Below are 21,898 nucleotides of genomic sequence, written 5' to 3' on the forward strand. Positions count from 1 at the left end.
TGGAGGAACTGAAGGGCAAGTGGGAGGAGGAGTTAGGTGGAGAGTTAGAGGCGGGTCTGCGGGCAGACACCCTAAGCAGGGTTAATTCCTCCTCACCATGTGCCAGGCTCAGCCTAATCCAGTTTAAAGTGGTACACCGGGCACACATGGCAGCGGCGAGGATGAGCAAGTTTTTTGGGGTAGTAGATAGATGTGCGAGGTGTGCAGGAAGCCCAGCAAACCACGTCCACATGTTTTGGGCATGTCCGAAGCTCAGAGGGTTTTGCTGAAGCAATGTCCAGGGTGCTAGACACGTGGGTGGTGACGAATGCAGAGGCAGCGATCTTTGGAGTGTCAGAAGACCCGGGAGTTCAGGGAGTGAAGGAGGCCGACGTTCTGGCCTTTGCCTCCCTGGTAGGCCGTAGATGGATCCTTTTAACGTGGAGGGACTCGGAGCTCCCCCGAGTGTGGAGACTTGGCTCAGTGACATGGCTGGGTTTCTCCAGCTGGAGAAAATAAAGTTTGCCTTGAGGGGGTCAATGCTGGGGTTCTCTCGGAGGAGGCAGCCGTTCGTCGAGTTTCTCGGGGAAAATTAATGTCAGCAGAAGCAGCATTGTGAAGAGGGGGAGGAGAGGTGCAATATGGTTAAGGGATGTACAGAAGGGGTTGGGTGGGAAATGTCTAGTCTACCATGTTGATGGTTATGTTATAATTGCTTTTGTTATTGTTATAAAAATTATGCAAGTACTTCAATAAAATGTTTTTTAAAACAACTAAATTGTAGCATCGTCTGGCCGTGTTTATAAAATGGGTTTTATTAAACAGATTGAGGGCAGTCCCAGAATGTTGCTGTGCCTTTATTATTTCAATAACGCTTGGCTTTAATCAATTTCCAGCTTTCTCTCCCCGAGGAAAGTTGATTTTGAAGCTTGGACGACGCAAAGAGAATCTTTCCTCGGTGAGCAATCCTCAGACAGGAGTTCTAACCTGAGAGAAACAGAATAAATGTCAATGTGTGTTTGTCCGGCATTATTGGGGTTTCATTATTCTAATCGGCACTCAAGCGTTGGGCTCGATTTTGTTTTTTTGGGAGGTGTGGGCTGGAGTCTCAGTGTCTCTGGGGGTGAGTGGGGGGGGGGGAAGAAGAGGCAGGAGTCAGTGTCTCTGGGGGGAGTGGGAGACCGGTGACATTTGCACACCAAGGGTTGGGTGAGTTATTCCAGTGAACAAGATGTCGTGTGGGAGCTGGAGGGAACGCAGCCTCAGGAGGGGATTAAGGAGGTGGAGTGTGGGAGCTGGAGGGAACGCAGCCTCAGGTGGGGATTAAGGAGGTGGAGTGTGGGAGCTGGAGGGAACGCAGCCTCAGGTGATTAAGGAGGTGGAGTGTGGGAGCAGGAGGGAACGCAGCCTCAGGAGGTGATTAAGGAGGTGGAGTGTGGGAGCAGGAGGGAACGCATCCTCAGGAGGGGATTAAGGAGGTGGAGTGTGGGAGCTGGAGGGAACGCATCCTCAGGAGGGGATTAAGGAGGTGGAGTGTGGGAGCGGGAGGGAACGCATCCTCAGGAGGGGATTAAGGAGGTGGAGTGTGGGAGCAGGAGGGAACGCAGCCGCAGGAGGTGATTAAGGAGGTGGAGTGTGGGAGCAGGAGGGAACGCAGCCGCAGGAGGGGATTAAGGAGGTGGAGAGTGGGAGCAGGAGAGAACGCAGCCTCAGGAGGGGATTAAGGAGGTGGAGTGTGGGAGCGGGAGGGAACGCAGCCTCAGGAGGTGATTAAGGAGGTGGAGTGTGGGAGCAGGAGGGAACGCAGCCTCAGGAGGGGATTAAGGAGGTGGAGGTTGGGAGCAGGAGGGAACGCAGCCTCAGGTGGGGATTAAGGAGGTGGAGAGTGGGAGCAGGAGGGAACGCAGCCTCAGGAGGGGATTAAGGAAGTGGAGAGTGGGAGCAGGAGGGAACGCAGCCTCAGGAGAGGATTAAGGAGGTGGAGTGTGGGAGCAGGAGGGAACGCAGCCTCAGGAGGGGATTAAGGAGGTGGAGGTTGGGAGCAGGAGGGAACGCAGCCTCAGGAGGTGATTAAGGAGGTGGAGTTTGGGAGCAGGAGGGAACGTAGCCTCAGGAGAGGATTAAGGAGGTGGAGTGTGGGAGCAGGAGGGAACGCAGCCTCAGGAGAGGATTCAGGAGGTGGAGAGTGGGAGCAGGAGGGAACGCAGCCTCAGGAGAGGATTAAGGAGGTGGAGAGTGGGAGCAGGAGGGAACGCAGCCTCAGGAGGGGATTAAGGAGGTGGAGAGTGGGAGCAGGAGGGAACGCAGCCTCAGGAGGGGATTAAGGAGGTGGAGAGTGGGAGCAGGAGGGAACGCAGCCTCAGGAGAGGATTAAGGAGGTGGAGAGTGGGAGCAGGAGGGAACGCAGCCTCAGGAGGGGATTAAGGAGGTGGAGGTTGGGAGCAGGAGGGAACGCAGCCTCAGGAGGGGATTAAGGAGGTGAGTGTGGGAGCAGGAGGGAACGCAGGAGGGGTCTGATGTGTTTTAATAAATTAAATAGTGGATTTGCACCTTCATTTCATTTGAACTCTCCCCGTGTTGGTCAGGGTTTTGGGGGGCCCAACCCCCCCCCCCCAACCCAACCGCCCCCCCCCCAACCCAACCCCCCCCCACCCCTCCAACCCCCCCCCCCCCCCACCCAGCTCTGTATCCACATTGGCAATAAAATGTGTAAACAACCAACCTGACCTGAGGATTGTTTTTTTTCCCAGGGGGATTATATTTGGGGGGGAAAATATTTGGAGGGGGGGAAATAATTGCAGGAAAACGTTTTTGGGTTGTAAAAAAATTTGAGGGGGGGTGGGAATAGTTGGCGGGGGGGGGGCAAATAGAGGGGGGGAAACAGTGGGGGGGGGGACACAGTGGGGGGGGGGACACAGTGGGGGGGGGGACACAGTGGGGGGGGGGACACAGTGGGGGGGGGGACACAGTGGGGGGGGGGACACAGTGGGGGGGGGGACACAGTGGGGGGGGGGACACAGTGGGGGGGGGGACACAGTGGGGGGGGGGACACAGTGGGGGGGGGGACACAGTGGGGGGGGGGACACAGTGGGGGGGGGGACACAGTGGGGGGGGGGACACAGTGGGGGGGGGGACACAGTGGGGGGGGGGACACAGTGGGGGGGGGGACACAGTGGGGGGGGGGGACACAGTGGGGGGGGGGACACAGTGGGGGGGGGGACACAGTGGGGGGGGGGACACAGTGGGGGGGGGGACACAGTGGGGGGGGGGGACACAGTGGGGGGGGGGACACAGTGGGGGGGGGGACACAGTGGGGGGGGGGACACAGTGGGGGGGGGGACACAGTGGGGGGGGGGACACAGTGGGGGGGGGGACACAGTGGGGGGGGGGACACAGTGGGGGGGGGGACACAGTGGGGGGGGGGACACAGTGGGGGGGGGGACACAGTGGGGGGGGGGACACAGTGGGGGGGGGGACACAGTGGGGGGGGGGACACAGTGGGGGGGGGGACACAGTGGGGGGGGGGACACAGTGGGGGGGGGGGACACAGTGGGGGGGGGGACACAGTGGGGGGGGGGACACAGTGGGGGGGGGGACACAGTGGGGGGGGGGGACACAGTGGGGGGGGGGACACAGTGGGGGGGGGGACACAGTGGGGGGGGGGACACAGTGGGGGGGGGGACACAGTGGGGGGGGGGGACACAGTGGGGGGGGGGGACACAGTGGGGGGGGGGGACACAGTGGGGGGGGGGGACACAGTGGGGGGGGGGACACAGTGGGGGGGGGGACACAGTGGGGGGGGGGACACAGTGGGGGGGGGGACACAGTGGGGGGGGGGACACAGTGGGGGGGGGGACACAGTGGGGGGGGGGACACAGTGGGGGGGGGGACACAGTGGGGGGGGGGACACAGTGGGGGGGGGGACACAGTGGGGGGGGGGACACAGTGGGGGGGGGGACACAGTGGGGGGGGGGACACAGTGGGGGGGGGGACACAGTGGGGGGGGGGACACAGTGGGGGGGGGGACACAGTGGGGGGGGGGACACAGTGGGGGGGGGGACACAGTGGGGGGGGGGACACAGTGGGGGGGGGGACACAGTGGGGGGGGGGACACAGTGGGGGGGGGGACACAGTGGGGGGGGGGACACAGTGGGGGGGGGGACACAGTGGGGGGGGGGACACAGTGGGGGGGGGGACACAGTGGGGGGGGGGACACAGTGGGGGGGGGGACACAGTGGGGGGGGGGACACAGTGGGGGGGGGGACACAGTGGGGGGGGGGACACAGTGGGGGGGGGGACACAGTGGGGGGGGGGACACAGTGGGGGGGGGGACACAGTGGGGGGGGGGACACAGTGGGGGGGGGGACACAGTGGGGGGGGGGACACAGTGGGGGGGGGGACACAGTGGGGGGGGGGACACAGTGGGGGGGGGGACACAGTGGGGGGGGGGACACAGTGGGGGGGGGGACACAGTGGGGGGGGGGACACAGTGGGGGGGGGGACACAGTGGGGGGGGGGACACAGTGGGGGGGGGGACACAGTGGGGGGGGGGGACACAGTGGGGGGGGGGACACAGTGGGGGGGGGGACACAGTGGGGGGGGGGGACACAGTGGGGGGGGGGACACAGTGGGGGGGGGGGACACAGTGGGGGGGGGGACACAGTGGGGGGGGGGACACAGTGGGGGGGGGGACACAGTGGGGGGGGGGACACAGTGGGGGGGGGGGACACAGTGGGGGGGGGGACACAGTGGGGGGGGGGACACAGTGGGGGGGGGGACACAGTGGGGGGGGGGACACAGTGGGGGGGGGGACACAGTGGGGGGGGGGACACAGTGGGGGGGGGGGACACAGTGGGGGGGGGGACACAGTGGGGGGGGGGACACAGTGGGGGGGGGGACACAGTGGGGGGGGGGACACAGTGGGGGGGGGGACACAGTGGGGGGGGGGACACAGTGGGGGGGGGGACACAGTGGGGGGGGGGACACAGTGGGGGGGGGGACACAGTGGGGGGGGGGACACAGTGGGGGGGGGGACACAGTGGGGGGGGGGACACAGTGGGGGGGGGGACACAGTGGGGGGGGGGACACAGTGGGGGGGGGGACACAGTGGGGGGGGGGACACAGTGGGGGGGGGGACACAGTGGGGGGGGGGACACAGTGGGGGGGGGGACACAGTGGGGGGGGGGACACAGTGGGGGGGGGGACACAGTGGGGGGGGGGACACAGTGGGGGGGGGGACACAGTGGGGGGGGGGACACAGTGGGGGGGGGGACACAGTGGGGGGGGGGACACAGTGGGGGGGGGGACACAGTGGGGGGGGGGACACAGTGGGGGGGGGGACACAGTGGGGGGGGGGACACAGTGGGGGGGGGGACACAGTGGGGGGGGGGACACAGTGGGGGGGGGGACACAGTGGGGGGGGGGACACAGTGGGGGGGGGGACACAGTGGGGGGGGGGACACAGTGGGGGGGGGGACACAGTGGGGGGGGGGACACAGTGGGGGGGGGGACACAGTGGGGGGGGGGACACAGTGGGGGGGGGGGGACACAGTGGGGGGGGGGGACACAGTGGGGGGGGGGGACACAGTGGGGGGGGGGACACAGTGGGGGGGGGGACACAGTGGGGGGGGGGGACACGGGGGGGGGGGGACAGACACGGGGGGGGGGGACAGACACGGGGGGGGGGGACAGACACGGGGGGGGGGGGACAGACACGGGGGGGGGGGAGACAGACACGGGGGGGGGGGAGACAGACACGGGGGGGGGGGGACAGACACGGGGGGGGGGGGACAGACACGGGGGGGGGGGGGACAGACACGGGGGGGGGGGGACAGACACGGGGGGGGGGGGACAGACACGGGGGGGGGGGGACAGACACGGGGGGGGGGGGACAGACACGGGGGGGGGGGGACAGACACGGGGGGGGGGGGGACAGACACGGGGGGGGGGGACAGACACGGGGGGGGGGGGACAGACACGGGGGGGGGGGGACAGACACGGGGGGGGGGGGACAGACACGGGGGGGGGGGGGCAGACACGGGGGGGGGGGGACAGACACGGGGGGGGGGGGACAGACACAGAGAGAATGACACAGAGAAAGACAGAAAGAGAGAGAAAGGACAGAGAAGGAAGGACAGAGAGAGAAAGGACAGAGAGAGAAAGGACAGAGAGAGAAAGGACAGAGAGAGAAAGGACAGAGAGAGAAAGGACAGAGAGAGAAAGGACAGAGAGAGAAAGGACAGAGAGAGAAAGGACAGAGAGAGAAAGGACAGAGAGAGAAAGGACAGAGAGAGAAAGGACAGAGAGAGAAAGGACAGAGAGAGAAAGGACAGAGAGAGAAAGGACAGAGAGAGAAAGGACAGAGAGAGAAAGGACAGAGAGAGAAAGGACAGAGAGAGAAAGGACAGAGAGAGAAAGGACAGAGAGAGAAAGGACAGAGAGAGAAAGGACAGAGAGAGAAAGGACAGAGAGAGAAAGGACAGAGAGAGAAAGGACAGAGAGAGAAAGGACAGAGAGAGAAAGGACAGAGAGAGAAAGGACAGAGAGAGAAAGGACAGAGAGAGAAAGGACAGAGAGAGAAAGGACAGAGAGAGAAAGGACAGAGAGAGAAAGGACAGAGAGAGAAAGGACAGAGAGAGAAAGGACAGAGAGAGAAAGGACAGAGAGAGAAAGGACAGAGAGAGAAAGGACAGAGAGAGAAAGGACAGAGAGAGAAAGGACAGAGAGAGAAAGGACAGAGAGAGAAAGGACAGAGAGAGAAAGGACAGAGAGAGAAAGGACAGAGAGAGAAAGGACAGAGAGAGAAAGGACAGAGAGAGAAAGGACAGAGAGAGAAAGGACAGAGAGAGAAAGGACAGAGAGAGAAAGGACAGAGAGAGAAAGGACAGAGAGAGAAAGGACAGAGAGAGAAAGGACAGAGAGAGAAAGGACAGAGAGAGAAAGGACAGAGAGAGAAAGGACAGAGAGAGAAAGGACAGAGAGAGAAAGGACAGAGAGAGAAAGGACAGAGAGAGAAAGGACAGAGAGAGAAAGACAGAGAGAGAAAGACAGAGAGAGAAAGACAGAGAGAGAAAGACAGAGAGAGAAAGACAGAGAGAGAAAGACAGAGAGAGAAAGACAGAGAGAGAAAGACAGAGAGAGAAAGACAGAGAGAGAAAGACAGAGAGAGAAAGACAGAGAGAGAAAGACAGAGAGAGAAAGACAGAGAGAGAAAGACAGAGAGAGAAAGACAGAGAGAGAAAGACAGAGAGAGAAAGACAGAGAGAGAAAGACAGAGAGAGAAAGACAGAGAGAGAAAGACAGAGAGAGAAAGACAGAGAGAGAAAGACAGAGAGAGAAAGACAGAGAGAGAAAGACAGAGAGAGAAAGACAGAGAGAGAAAGACAGAGAGAGAAAGACAGAGAGAGAAAGACAGAGAGAGAAAGACAGAGAGAGAAAGACAGAGAGAGAAAGACAGAGAGAGAAAGACAGAGAGAGAAAGACAGAGAGAGAAAGACAGAGAGAGAAAGACAGAGAGAGAAAGACAGAGAGAGAGAAAGACAGAGAGAGAAAGACAGAGAGAGAAAGACAGAGAGAGAAAGACAGAGAGAGAAAGACAGAGAGAGAAAGACAGAGAGAGAAAGACAGAGAGAGAAAGACAGAGAGAGAAAGACAGAGAGAGAAAGACAGAGAGAGAAAGACAGAGAGAGAAAGACAGAGAGAGAAAGACAGAGAGAGAAAGACAGAGAGAGAAAGACAGAGAGAGAAAGACAGAGAGAGAAAGACAGAGAGAGAAAGACAGAGAGAGAAAGACAGAGAGAGAAAGACAGAGAGAGAAAGACAGAGAGAGAAAGACAGAGAGAGAAAGACAGAGAGAGAAAGACAGAGAGAGAAAGACAGAGAGAGAAAGACAGAGAGAGAAAGACAGAGAGAGAAAGACAGAGAGAGAAAGACAGAGAGAGAAAGACAGAGAGAGAAAGACAGAGAGAGAAAGACAGAGAGAGAAAGACAGAGAGAGAAAGACAGAGAGAGAAAGACAGAGAGAGAAAGACAGAGAGAGAAAGACAGAGAGAGAAAGACAGAGAGAGAAAGACAGAGAGAGAAAGACAGAGAGAGAAAGACAGAGAGAGAAAGACAGAGAGAGAAAGACAGAGAGAGAAAGACAGAGAGAGAAAGACAGAGAGAGAAAGACAGAGAGAGAAAGACAGAGAGAGAAAGACAGAGAGAGAAAGACAGAGAGAGAAAGACAGAGAGAGAAAGACAGAGAGAGAAAGACAGAGAGAGAAAGACAGAGAGAGAAAGACAGAGAGAGAAAGACAGAGAGAGAAAGACAGAGAGAGAAAGACAGAGAGAGAAAGACAGAGAGAGAAAGACAGAGAGAGAAAGACAGAGAGAGAAAGACAGAGAGAGAAAGACAGAGAGAGAAAGACAGAGAGAGAAAGACAGAGAGAGAAAGACAGAGAGAGAAAGACAGAGAGAGAAAGACAGAGAGAGAAAGACAGAGAGAGAAAGACAGAGAGAGAAAGACAGAGAGAGAAAGACAGAGAGAGAAAGACAGAGAGAGAAAGACAGAGAGAGAAAGACAGAGAGAGAAAGACAGAGAGAGAAAGACAGAGAGAGAAAGACAGAGAGAGAAAGACAGAGAGAGAAAGACAGAGAGAGAAAGACAGAGAGAGAAAGACAGAGAGAGAAAGACAGAGAGAGAAAGACAGAGAGAGAAAGACAGAGAGAGAAAGACAGAGAGAGAAAGACAGAGAGAGAAAGACAGAGAGAGAAAGACAGAGAGAGAAAGACAGAGAGAGAAAGACAGAGAGAGAAAGACAGAGAGAGAAAGACAGAGAGAGAAAGACAGAGAGAGAAAGACAGAGAGAGAAAGACAGAGAGAGAAAGACAGAGAGAGAAAGACAGAGAGAGAAAGACAGAGAGAGAAAGACAGAGAGAGAAAGACAGAGAGAGAAAGACAGAGAGAGAAAGACAGAGAGAGAAAGACAGAGAGAGAAAGACAGAGAGAGAAAGACAGAGAGAGAAAGACAGAGAGAGAAAGACAGAGAGAGAAAGACAGAGAGAGAAAGACAGAGAGAGAAAGACAGAGAGAGAAAGACAGAGAGAGAAAGACAGAGAGAGAAAGACAGAGAGAGAAAGACAGAGAGAGAAAGACAGAGAGAGAAAGACAGAGAGAGAAAGACAGAGAGAGAAAGACAGAGAGAGAAAGACAGAGAGAGAAAGACAGAGAGAGAAAGACAGAGAGAGAAAGACAGAGAGAGAAAGACAGAGAGAGAAAGACAGAGAGAGAAAGACAGAGAGAGAAAGACAGAGAGAGAAAGACAGAGAGAGAAAGACAGAGAGAGAAAGACAGAGAGAGAAAGACAGAGAGAGAAAGACAGAGAGAGAAAGACAGAGAGAGAAAGACAGAGAGAGAAAGACAGAGAGAGAAAGACAGAGAGAGAAAGACAGAGAGAGAAAGACAGAGAGAGAAAGACAGAGAGAGAAAGACAGAGAGAGAAAGACAGAGAGAGAAAGACAGAGAGAGAAAGACAGAGAGAGAAAGACAGAGAGAGAAAGACAGAGAGAGAAAGACAGAGAGAGAAAGACAGAGAGAGAAAGACAGAGAGAGAAAGACAGAGAGAGAAAGACAGAGAGAGAAAGACAGAGAGAGAAAGACAGAGAGAGAAAGACAGAGAGAGAAAGACAGAGAGAGAAAGACAGAGAGAGAAAGACAGAGAGAGAAAGACAGAGAGAGAAAGACAGAGAGAGAAAGACAGAGAGAGAAAGACAGAGAGAGAAAGACAGAGAGAGAAAGACAGAGAGAGAAAGACAGAGAGAGAAAGACAGAGAGAGAAAGACAGAGAGAGAAAGACAGAGAGAGAAAGACAGAGAGAGAAAGACAGAGAGAGAAAGACAGAGAGAGAAAGACAGAGAGAGAAAGACAGAGAGAGAAAGACAGAGAGAGAAAGACAGAGAGAGAAAGACAGAGAGAGAAAGACAGAGAGAGAAAGACAGAGAGAGAAAGACAGAGAGAGAAAGACAGAGAGAGAAAGACAGAGAGAGAAAGACAGAGAGAGAAAGACAGAGAGAGAAAGACAGAGAGAGAAAGACAGAGAGAGAAAGACAGAGAGAGAAAGACAGAGAGAGAAAGACAGAGAGAGAAAGACAGAGAGAGAAAGACAGAGAGAGAAAGACAGAGAGAGAAAGACAGAGAGAGAAAGACAGAGAGAGAAAGACAGAGAGAGAAAGACAGAGAGAGAAAGACAGAGAGAGAAAGACAGAGAGAGAAAGACAGAGAGAGAAAGACAGAGAGAGAAAGACAGAGAGAGAAAGACAGAGAGAGAAAGACAGAGAGAGAAAGACAGAGAGAGAAAGACAGAGAGAGAAAGACAGAGAGAGAAAGACAGAGAGAGAAAGACAGAGAGAGAAAGACAGAGAGAGAAAGACAGAGAGAGAAAGACAGAGAGAGAAAGACAGAGAGAGAAAGACAGAGAGAGAAAGACAGAGAGAGAAAGACAGAGAGAGAAAGACAGAGAGAGAAAGACAGAGAGAGAAAGACAGAGAGAGAAAGACAGAGAGAGAAAGACAGAGAGAGAAAGACAGAGAGAGAAAGACAGAGAGAGAAAGACAGAGAGAGAAAGACAGAGAGAGAAAGACAGAGAGAGAAAGACAGAGAGAGAAAGACAGAGAGAGAAAGACAGAGAGAGAAAGACAGAGAGAGAAAGACAGAGAGAGAAAGACAGAGAGAGAAAGACAGAGAGAGAAAGACAGAGAGAGAAAGACAGAGAGAGAAAGACAGAGAGAGAAAGACAGAGAGAGAAAGACAGAGAGAGAAAGACAGAGAGAGAAAGACAGAGAGAGAAAGACAGAGAGAGAAAGACAGAGAGAGAAAGACAGAGAGAGAAAGACAGAGAGAGAAAGACAGAGAGAGAAAGACAGAGAGAGAAAGACAGAGAGAGAAAGACAGAGAGAGAAAGACAGAGAGAGAAAGACAGAGAGAGAAAGACAGAGAGAGAAAGACAGAGAGAGAAAGACAGAGAGAGAAAGACAGAGAGAGAAAGACAGAGAGAGAAAGACAGAGAGAGAAAGACAGAGAGAGAAAGACAGAGAGAGAAAGACAGAGAGAGAAAGACAGAGAGAGAAAGACAGAGAGAGAAAGACAGAGAGAGAAAGACAGAGAGAGAAAGACAGAGAGAGAAAGACAGAGAGAGAAAGACAGAGAGAGAAAGACAGAGAGAGAAAGACAGAGAGAGAAAGACAGAGAGAGAAAGACAGAGAGAGAAAGACAGAGAGAGAAAGACAGAGAGAGAAAGACAGAGAGAGAAAGACAGAGAGAGAAAGACAGAGAGAGAAAGACAGAGAGAGAAAGACAGAGAGAGAAAGACAGAGAGAGAAAGACAGAGAGAGAAAGACAGAGAGAGAAAGACAGAGAGAGAAAGACAGAGAGAGAAAGACAGAGAGAGAAAGACAGAGAGAGAAAGACAGAGAGAGAAAGACAGAGAGAGAAAGACAGAGAGAGAAAGACAGAGAGAGAAAGACAGAGAGAGAAAGACAGAGAGAGAAAGACAGAGAGAGAAAGACAGAGAGAGAAAGACAGAGAGAGAAAGACAGAGAGAGAAAGACAGAGAGAGAAAGACAGAGAGAGAAAGACAGAGAGAGAAAGACAGAGAGAGAAAGACAGAGAGAGAAAGACAGAGAGAGAAAGACAGAGAGAGAAAGACAGAGAGAGAAAGACAGAGAGAGAAAGACAGAGAGAGAAAGACAGAGAGAGAAAGACAGAGAGAGAAAGACAGAGAGAGAAAGACAGAGAGAGAGAAAGACAGAGAGAGAGAAAGACAGAGAGAGAGAAAGACAGAGAGAGAGAAAGACAGAGAGAGAGAAAGACAGAGAGAGAGAAAGACAGAGAGAGAGAAAGACAGAGAGAGAGAAAGACAGAGAGAGAGAAAGACAGAGAGAGAGAAAGACAGAGAGAGAGAAAGACAGAGAGAGAGAAAGACAGAGAGAGAGAAAGACAGAGAGAGAGAAAGACAGAGAGAGAGAAAGACAGAGAGAGAGAAAGACAGAGAGAGAGAAAGACAGAGAGAGAGAAAGACAGAGAGAGAGAAAGACAGAGAGAGAGAAAGACAGAGAGAGAGAAAGACAGAGAGAGAGAAAGACAGAGAGAGAGAAAGACAGAGAGAGAGAAAGACAGAGAGAGAGAAAGACAGAGAGAGAGAAAGACAGAGAGAGAGAAAGACAGAGAGAGAGAAAGACAGAGAGAGAGAAAGACAGAGAGAGAGAAAGACAGAGAGAGAGAAAGACAGAGAGAGAGAAAGACAGAGAGAGAGAAAGACAGAGAGAGAGAAAGACAGAGAGAGAGAAAGACAGAGAGAGAGAAAGACAGAGAGAGAGAAAGACAGAGAGAGAGAAAGACAGAGAGAGAGAAAGACAGAGAGAGAGAAAGACAGAGAGAGAGAAAGACAGAGAGAGAGAAAGACAGAGAGAGAGAAAGACAGAGAGAGAGAAAGACAGAGAGAGAGAAAGACAGAGAGAGAGAAAGACAGAGAGAGAGAAAGACAGAGAGAGAGAAAGACAGAGAGAGAGAAAGACAGAGAGAGAGAAAGACAGAGAGAGAGAAAGACAGAGAGAGAGAAAGACAGAGAGAGAGAAAGACAGAGAGAGAGAAAGACAGAGAGAGAGAAAGACAGAGAGAGAGAAAGACAGAGAGAGAGAAAGACAGAGAGAGAGAGGAGACACAGAGAGGGAGACACAGAGAGGGAGACACAGAGAGGGAGACACAGAGAGGGAGACACAGAGAGGGAGACACAGAGAGGGAGACACAGAGAGGGAGACACAGAGAGGGAGACACAGAGAGGGAGACACAGAGAGGGAGACACAGAGAGGGAGACACAGAGAGGGAGACACAGAGAGGGAGACACAGAGAGGGAGACACAGAGAGGGAGACACAGAGAGGGAGACACAGAGAGGGAGACACAGAGAGGGAGACACAGAGAGGGAGACACAGAGAGGGAGACACAGAGAGGGAGACACAGACACAGAGAGGGAGACACAGAGAGGGAGACACAGAGAGGGAGACACAGAGAGGGAGACACAGAGAGGGAGACAGAGAGAGGGAGACAGAGAGAGGGAGACAGAGAGAGGGAGACAGAGAGAGGGAGACAGAGAGAGGGAGACAGAGAGAGGGAGACAGAGAGAGGGAGACAGAGAGAGGGAGACAGAGAGAGGGAGACAGAGAGAGGGAGACACAGAGAGGGAGACACAGAGAGGGAGACACAGAGAGGGAGACACAGAGAGGGAGACACAGAGAGGGAGACACAGAGAGGGAGACACAGAGAGGGAGACACAGAGAGGGAGACACAGAGAGGGAGACACAGAGAGGGAGACACAGAGAGGGAGACACAGAGAGGGAGACACAGAGAGGGAGACACAGAGAGGGAGACACAGAGAGGGAGACACAGAGAGGGAGACAGAGAGGGAGACAGAGAGGGAGACAGAGAAAGAGAGACAGAGAAAGAGAGACAGAGAAGGACAGAAAGAGAGAGAGAAAGAAGGACAGAGAGAAAGAGAGAGATAGAGTGAAAGACAGAGAGAGAAAGAAGGACAGAGAGAAAGACAGAGAGAAAGAAGGACAGAGAGAGAAAGGACAGAGAGAAGACAGAGAGAAAGAAGGACAGAGAGAGAGAGAGAGAGACAGAGAAAGACAGAGACAAAGAAGGACAGAGAGAAAGGTCAGAGAGAAAGAGAAGGACAGAGAGAAAGATAGCGAGAGAAAGAAGGACAGAGAGTCAGAGAGAGAAAGAAGGACAGAGAAAGACAGAAAGAGAGAGAGAGAAAGACAGAGAGAGAGATGGAGACAGTGAGAAAGTCAACGTGGAGAAAAGCTAGATCATACATCGTTATGGAATGAAAGACAGAGATTGAGATAGGGAAAAGACAGGGAGAGAGAGATTGGGTGGAATGCAGTAAGAAAGAGAGAGAGAGAGAGAGTGGATTGAAAAGAGACAGTCAGTAGCAGAATGAGGCAGGAATCAAAGAGACAGAAATTGGAGTTTCATACTCACCGTTCCACATATCTCCAGGGCTTGATTCACCCTCAGCTCAGCCTCGGTGTTGGGGAGAGAGATCCCAGGTCAGAATTGTACTGTGGGGTGCAAAATATCAGAGCTGCGACTCCATGCTCACACACACACATTCACACACAGAGCTCAGACACTTATACTTACGAGGTCCACATGGTAAAGAGAGAGAAGATGGATTCCTACTCTTTAAATACCCCCAATGAGTCACAAAAAGAATCCCCACCTCCCCACTAATGATACCCAACCAGCTCACGGTTATCCTCACCTGAACACACCTCCTCCAGGTCTGGGCCAGACCAAGAGAAACCTCAGAGATTGGGGGGGTGGCTTGTCGACCCCTGCTCGAAGGATTATCCCAGGGCTGTGTCTCTCTCTCTCTCTTGCCCCAATCCACACCTCGGCCACAACGCAGATCCCAATGAACACCATCTACAACTGGCCATTGCAGCTTGATCATCTCCGACTACAGAAGGTAGAGCCACTCCTGATTTGCTGCTTTATGTTAAGTTTCCACATTTCTTCCAAACATTCTTGCTGTTTTTACAGTGGGGGCTCACGCTTAGAAACTGACCTCTTTGTTTAACGTGCCTGTGTGTGTGTCCCTGTGTGTGTGTTTGTGTCCCTGTGTCTGTGTGTGTGTGAGTCTGTGTGTGTCCCTGTGTGTGTGTGTGTGTTTGTGTCCCTGTGTGTGTGTGTGTGTGAGTCTGTGTCTGTCCCTGTGTGTGTGCCTGTGTGTGTGTGTCCCTGTGCCTGTGTGTGTGTGTCCCTGTGCCTGTGTGTGTGTGTGTCCCTGTGCCTGTGTGTGTCTCTTCGTGTCTGCCTGGACATTCACATTTAGGCAGTCGCTACAGTTTAGAGCTGGAAAACGTGACACATTTCAGAATCTTAGCACTCGCTGAGCAACGGGGAGAGATCTGATGCTGCAAATGTGCCTTTGACAAGTAGCCTCAGAGAGATACAGGAGGCTCAGCTCTCTGTAACCTGTACCTCACACACACTCAGCTCCTGTGTCACAGGCATTCCAGGCCCAGCTCTCTGTAAACTGTACCCCACACACACACTCAGCTACACAACAACTCCTGTGTCACAGGCATTCCAGGCTCAGCTCTCTGTAAACTGTACCCCACACACACTCAGCTACACAACAGGTCCTGTGTCACTCGCAATCCAGGTGACTCATTTGAAAAATTTAAATGAAAATCGCTTATTGTCACAAGTCGGCTTCAAATGACGTTACTGTGAAAAGCCCGTTTGGGGATGCAGGTACGGGAATTGAACCGTGCTGCTGGCCTGCCTTGGTCTGCATTCAAAGCCAGCGATTTAGCCCTGAAATCTGTGAGGCTTTATTCCATGACGATCACATTACCCCAAAAGTTGACTCCCATGTGAATACAGTGTGTGTGGCACTGCAAGGGACTCCAATACACTGACCCATTGGTTACGTTAACAATCTTCATTTACTACCCAACATTCTCCCATGTGTGTTGTGTGACACACATCATACTGACAGCTCTCCATCCACAGCAACTTGCAGCCACCTCCCGGAGACTTTGGCAGCGAGTGAACGAGTGTCAGCTCCACTCAGCTTCGGGTGTCTTTGGAGTTTAATTTGAAAATTTTATATCCCTCACTTCCCTGCCTCCCAGACTGTGTGCTGACAGCTCGGATATGTGTGGACCCCTGTCACTGTAGCAAAGTCACTCTGCTGGACTCCCCCGGTGGGAGAGTCATCCTCACTCATTTCCATTTAAACATGCTGCTGCGAACATAACTCAGTAGAAACAGAGTCTTCAGCCCTCTGCTCAGGAGCTGGGCTGGTCACACACAGCCTCAATATACTCAACAGACACAGCAGCAGGAGACAGGACTCTAACCTGCTTTTTATTGTAAGAAGTCTTACAACACCTCTTCATTCACCTGAGGAAGGAGCAGTGATCCGAAAGCTAGTGAATCAAAACAAACCTGTTGGACTTTAACCTGGTGTTGTTAGACTTCTCACTGAGCCCAGGCCAGTCCAAAACCGGCATCTCCACATCATGGCTGCTTTTTATTATTCATTTCTCCACTGGTTGCAGGCCCCTCTGTTTGGGACAGGGACAGCATTTTATAATCCATCCCTATTTGCTGCTGGCTATGGTTAGAATATCACACACACTCACAGATCTTCAACGACACAGTCACACAAACATATTCACACACACAGCCACACACACACACACAAACATATGCTCACGTGCCCTGACATGCTGGCCAGACACATACATATTCACACACACACACACACACAAACACTCACATACACAAACATATGCTCACGTGCACTGACATGCTGGCCAGACACATACATATTCACACACACAAGCAGTCCTATCCTCACATAAGCAGATGGACACAAGCTCTCACACACACACTTACACACACTCACATAAATCTTCACACACAAGCTCTCACACACAGACTCACACACACACATGCTCACGTACCTTACCCACATTTGCTGATTACTATTACATTAAAGCTGACTTTAACTTGAATCAATTTCTTCCAAAAGTTCTGATTGCTTTTACAAATGGAGCTGACATTTGCAAGCTGACCTATTTGTTGTGTGTGGGGGCGAGAGTGTGTCTGGGTTACATGTTTCGTCTGTCCACAGACATTACCGGCAGGAACCTTTACACATTTCAGAATCATAAACAACTCGGTGGCAAGAGATTCAGAAGATCAAATGCTGCATTTTTCTGCCTCTGACAAGCAGCTCTGCAGAGGCAGTGAGAGAGAGACCCTCTGGTGGGGAATGTCTGAATCACACACACACCTTTACCAATCTCCACCTAGTGGGGAATGTCTGAATCACACACACACCTTTACCAATCTCCACCTAGTGGGGAATGTCTGAATCACACACACCGTTACCAATCTCCACCTAGTGGGGAATATCTGAATCACACACACACCTTTACCAATCTCCACCTAGTGGGGAATGTCTGAATCACACACACACCTTTACCAATCTCCACCTAGTGGGGAATGTCTGAATCACACACACACCTTTACCAATCTCCACCTAGTGGGGAATGTCTGAATCACACACACACCTTTACCAATCTCCACCTAGTGGGGAATGTCTGAATCACACACACACCTTTACCAATCTCCACCTAGTGGGGAATGTCTGAATCACACACACACCTTTACCAATCTCCACCTAGTGGGGAATGTCTGAATCACACACACACCTTTACCAATCTCCACCTAGTGGGGAATGTCTGAATCACACACACACCTTTACCAATCTCCACCGAGTGGGGAATGTCTGAATCAAACACACACCTTTACCAATCTCCACTTAGTGGGGAATGTTTCGACAAGACAGTGCTTGCGACTGAGTACAGTATCGGACAGCAAGTGATGCTTTCTGTATATAACCCCAGCACATTCCTGTCACCAAAATTACTGGGTCCGTACTCCATTGCGGATAAAGTGAGCCCTTCCGTATATAAAATAAAGTATCCCAATGTGGGAGGAAACCGGAGCACCCGGAGGAAACCCACGCAGACAAGGGGAGAACGTGCAGACTCCGCACAGTCACCCGAGGCCGGAATTGAATCCGGGACCCTGGAGCTGAAAGACGTGCTTGTTTGGTGAATTGGACATTCTGAATTGTCACTCTGTGTACCCGAACAGGCGCTGGAGTGTGGCGACTCGGACTTTTCACAGTAACTTCATTGCAGTGTTAATGTAAGCCTACTTGTGACAATAATATAGATTATTATAAATTTTCCGAGTACCTATGACTCTTATGACATGTTTTGCAATTATTTGTTAGGAATCAGGGAGTTGAAACAAATGGGACTGTTTTGAATTGGCAGGCAATGATAGTAGGGTCCCACATGGATTAGTGCTTGGGGCCCAGCTATTTACAACGTACATTGATGATTTGAATGAGGGGAGCAAAAGTAATATTTACAAGGTTCCTGGCGGCAACAACAAGTGGGATTGTGAGTGGTGAGGAGTATGTAGAGAATCTTCAATTTGATTCAGACAAATTCAATCAGTGTGCAAATGCATGGTAGATGCAGTGTAATATGGATTACAGGGTTATCCAGTTTGGACAGAGAAACAGAATGGCAGAGTATTATTTAAATATTCGTAGATTGGCTAATATTGGCATACAAATACCTGTATAACTCATTTCAAGGTATTATACCGATGAACGTAATGCACAGAGTTATTGCAGCATAGGAGATGGCTACTTTCTCATTTAACTCTCAGGAAATCGTGGCAGTTCTATAAAATCCCAAATTGAAGCAATAGCAGACATGAGATGAGTCCTCCAAAACTTGATAAGACCAGTCACTGAGCGCAGGCGGGTAATTCTCATCATCGGGGAATGAGACCAGACTGAAGGCCATTTATAGGCTGCACATCGACAACTCTGTAGTAAATACTGAGAGTGGTAAAAGTGGTTTTTACCAGTGCTCAAACAAGTGATAAGAACATAGGAACTGGGAGCAGGAGTAGGCCATCTGGCCCTTCGAGCCTGCTCCGCCATTCAATGAGATCATGGCTGATCTTTTGTGGACTCAGCTCCACTTTCCCACCCGAACACCATAACCCTTTATTCTTCAAAAAACTATCGATCTTTATCCTGAAAACATTTAACGAAGGAGTCTCAACAATAAAATGCAGCAAATAGCGTCAAAGGGGAAATATGGTAAAAAACAAAACAAAATTAATGGCCCTTTACATAAATTCATGTTGGACTTGGCACAAAATTAAGGGCACACTTTGACACTGAAGACATTGAAATGGGCTTCAGAGAAGCAGAATCAGGTAAAGATTGGTGTTGAATAAAGGAATCAGGAAGGAAGGGTGATTCAAAAGTAGGTCAAAGAACTTTGGAGGTTGTGAAGGGTAGAGGGCGTGTGGGTGAGTTGGTTGGGGAACTGCAGAGCAGAGCAATAACGGTAAGGAGACTGAAATAAACATCATGCCAGAGTTGGAGGAACAAAGATAGCTTGGTGTTGGGGAATTGTTAATCTAGAGATTACTCAAACTAGGAGGAATGATATCCAGAAAGGATTTAATTCTGACTGAGTTTCAATTTAAAGGTGTTGGTGGATTCAAAACGGAGTACAACTATTCAAACCTAATGATATTCTGATCACTCTTCCCAAATGTTCTCTTACTGAAACATCCGGTATTTCATCCTCCAGAACCTGTTACAGTACAGCTTCCTTCACCATTGGAACAGAAATACACTGACCAATAAAGTTTTCTGGCTCACATCGCAGGAATTCCTCTCACTCTTTGGCTTTACACTGTTGCTATTAAGTTTATATTCAGATAATTGAAGTCCACCATGATCACTACTCTGCTGTTCATGCGTCTGCTTATAATTACTGACTTTGCTCCTCTCCACAATTTGATGACCTATTGTACCCACTGTCTAGTGTAGCAGCTCCATATTGTTCCTTAATTCTAACCGTTTAGATCTCAACATCAGCCCTCTATGCAGCTGTAAATAGTTACTCAATCAATAGTGCCGCTCCTAGGTCTTGTTTTCTCTTCGACTCACTTTTATGAATATCTTGTGGCCAGAAATTTTATGTTCCTAATTCTCCCCTTCAGTTAGCTCTCTATTATTTGCAGTATCTAACAGTCCCAGCGTGTGGCAACCTTTGTATGCAGCTCACCAACAGCTTCACAACATTCCCTTTATTTATGTAAATTAACTTCAAACCCATTTTTGACAACACTGCATTTGCTCTGAACCATTATAGGATGCCAATCATTTTCCTTTCTATTTTGGGGCTATGATAGATGGAGTTAAGATAGATACCAAGCATAATTGAATTAAATGGATAAATGGGCTCAAGGGGTTGAATGTCCACCTTGTGTTCCCACAGTCCCGCATTTAAACATGGCCTGAATAATGAACTGAAACATTTGTTAATTCTAAAGCTAACCAGGGTTTCTGAGCAATCACTTCAGTACAGGAGAGTTTTTTAAATGTTATATTTAAAATTATCTTTCTTTATTTTTTTTAGAAATTTAGAATACGCAATTGTTTTTTTTCCAATTAAGGGGCATTTTAGCACAGCCAATCCACCTATCTTGCACATCTTTGGGTTGTGGGGGGTGAGACCCACACAGACACAGGGAGAATGTGCAAACTCTACACGGAAAGGGACCCAGGGCCCGGACCAAACCTGGGTCCTTGGCGCCGTGAGGTAGCAGTGGTGACTTCAGTGCAGGAAGTTTTAAACATCCCCTTTAACTGGCCATCACGGATCTTTTTCAATTAAGGCTGAATGGTATCTTTTGTGAAGTTCACAGAATTCCAGGGCTATGAAGATCAGATAATGGGTTAGGGAGAGGAAACTTTGAAAAATATAGTTTAGTAAAAGCACACCAAATGCACCGTCCTCTGTTTAGTCAAGTTAAACGGCAAAGCTCAAAAGGAACAATGGTTTTTATTCAGTTGGTTAAAAGCTCTGAATAATAGGTGTTATATTTCAAGATTTTAATGACAAAGATACTGAAATTGTTGATTTATCACCTATCCAGAAGCTGAACCGATGTGTCCAGGATTCTGGAATTCAAACACAAATCCCTTCCAGAAGATAAAATAATCTTATTGCTAAATTAATAAACACTCAGTGTTGGGTGCTCTTTGGCACCATTTCAGAGTCTCCACCTCAGTCAGGAATTCCAGTGGTTCTCCGCCACCCACCTGGCAGGACAAGATAACACTTGTTCAGAATGTTGTTTTTCTGTGTGCGAGCGACAGATACAGTGCAGTCCTTCTCATTAGCCAATGCAATGTACATATACAGCCTTCCTGTTCCAACCAGTTTATTTGTGTGTGTGTCAAGCGCCCGACTGCTCAACAAGTGGTTGATTCGAGATTTAAACAGGATTGTGTTTGTACCAGGTGTGGACGGGTTTCCAGTTCACCCGAATGCTGTCAGATTGAAGACTTCACAGTTGTTAGGGTCAGCAGCTGGAGAAGGTGAAATAACATAAAATCTACACATTTACAAAAAGTGTGAGAAATTATATGAATTGTAACTTGAATCCAGGCAGAATAATTGACAGATTTGGGCAAATTCAAACAACATTCATTCCTTTTGCAGTGTTCTTTGACTTTCTGATTGACAGATTCTGGGAACTTAAGTACAACACAAACATCCAAACCTTTTTGATTCTCAGGCCTGTTCCTGGAAAATGTTTTGAAATCTCCATTTCCTCTTGTACTTCAGATAAACCTTGTGCGATGTTCAGATACTCAAATGGAGCAGAACTTGTTTAAAACGATCAGCTTTCATGAAATCAATTCAATGCTAACGTCGCAGTAAAATCTGCGTCTAAATGCGCGTCTGCTCACTGTCCGATCCCACCGGCTCCATCTCCCCCGGGTTACAATCTGTTATATATTGCTGCAGTGTTTCCCTCACTGTCTTGACCGGCTCCATCTCCCCCGGGTTACAAACTGTTTCTCTGTCACGATTATAATGGTCAACATTTAAATTATTTCTCACCGTCGAGGACGCACCAGAACATTCCAAACTGAATCCGCGCGCGCTCAGAATTCAGCCCGGCGCGTGCGCACTGGGAGCAGGCACTCCTCTTCCACCTGAGGGGCTGGTGAAATTGTGCACACGCGCAGTGCAGGGCTGCGACTTCTCTCTGGCGCCGTCCGCCGCGCGCCCGAGCGGTTCAACGGCCGAGGCGCGTGAAGCAGAATCGGAGTGACGTGCGCCGAGAGGCTGCCGCGTGCTGCAGTGCAGAGGGATCTGGCGTCCCGAGGCGTGATTCACACCCAGTTAACACACAGGTACAGTAAGCGGTTCGGAAGGACACTGAATATTGAT

At 50.9% G+C, this 21,898-nt stretch overlaps 2 long non-coding RNA genes across 2 annotated transcripts; both read right to left on the reverse strand.

The window, feature by feature from the left end:
* Nucleotides 1–774: 774 nt before the first annotated feature.
* Nucleotides 775–16,449, reverse strand: LOC140406278 (uncharacterized). The gene is made up of 2 exons (XR_011939118.1): nt 14,004–16,449; nt 775–966 (listed from the first exon to the last, which is right to left on the reverse strand). It is a non-coding gene; the product is annotated as an uncharacterized lncRNA (long non-coding RNA).
* Nucleotides 16,450–20,478: 4,029 nt separating this feature from the next.
* Nucleotides 20,479–21,636, reverse strand: LOC140406277 (uncharacterized). Its single transcript, XR_011939117.1, has 2 exons — nt 21,222–21,636; nt 20,479–21,027 (listed from the first exon to the last, which is right to left on the reverse strand). It is a non-coding gene; the product is annotated as an uncharacterized lncRNA (long non-coding RNA).
* Nucleotides 21,637–21,898: the final 262 nt, after the last annotated feature.

This window comes from Scyliorhinus torazame, unplaced genomic scaffold (genome assembly GCF_047496885.1).
Source record: "Scyliorhinus torazame isolate Kashiwa2021f unplaced genomic scaffold, sScyTor2.1 scaffold_406, whole genome shotgun sequence".
NCBI classification, from domain to species: domain Eukaryota; kingdom Metazoa; phylum Chordata; class Chondrichthyes; order Carcharhiniformes; family Scyliorhinidae; genus Scyliorhinus; species Scyliorhinus torazame.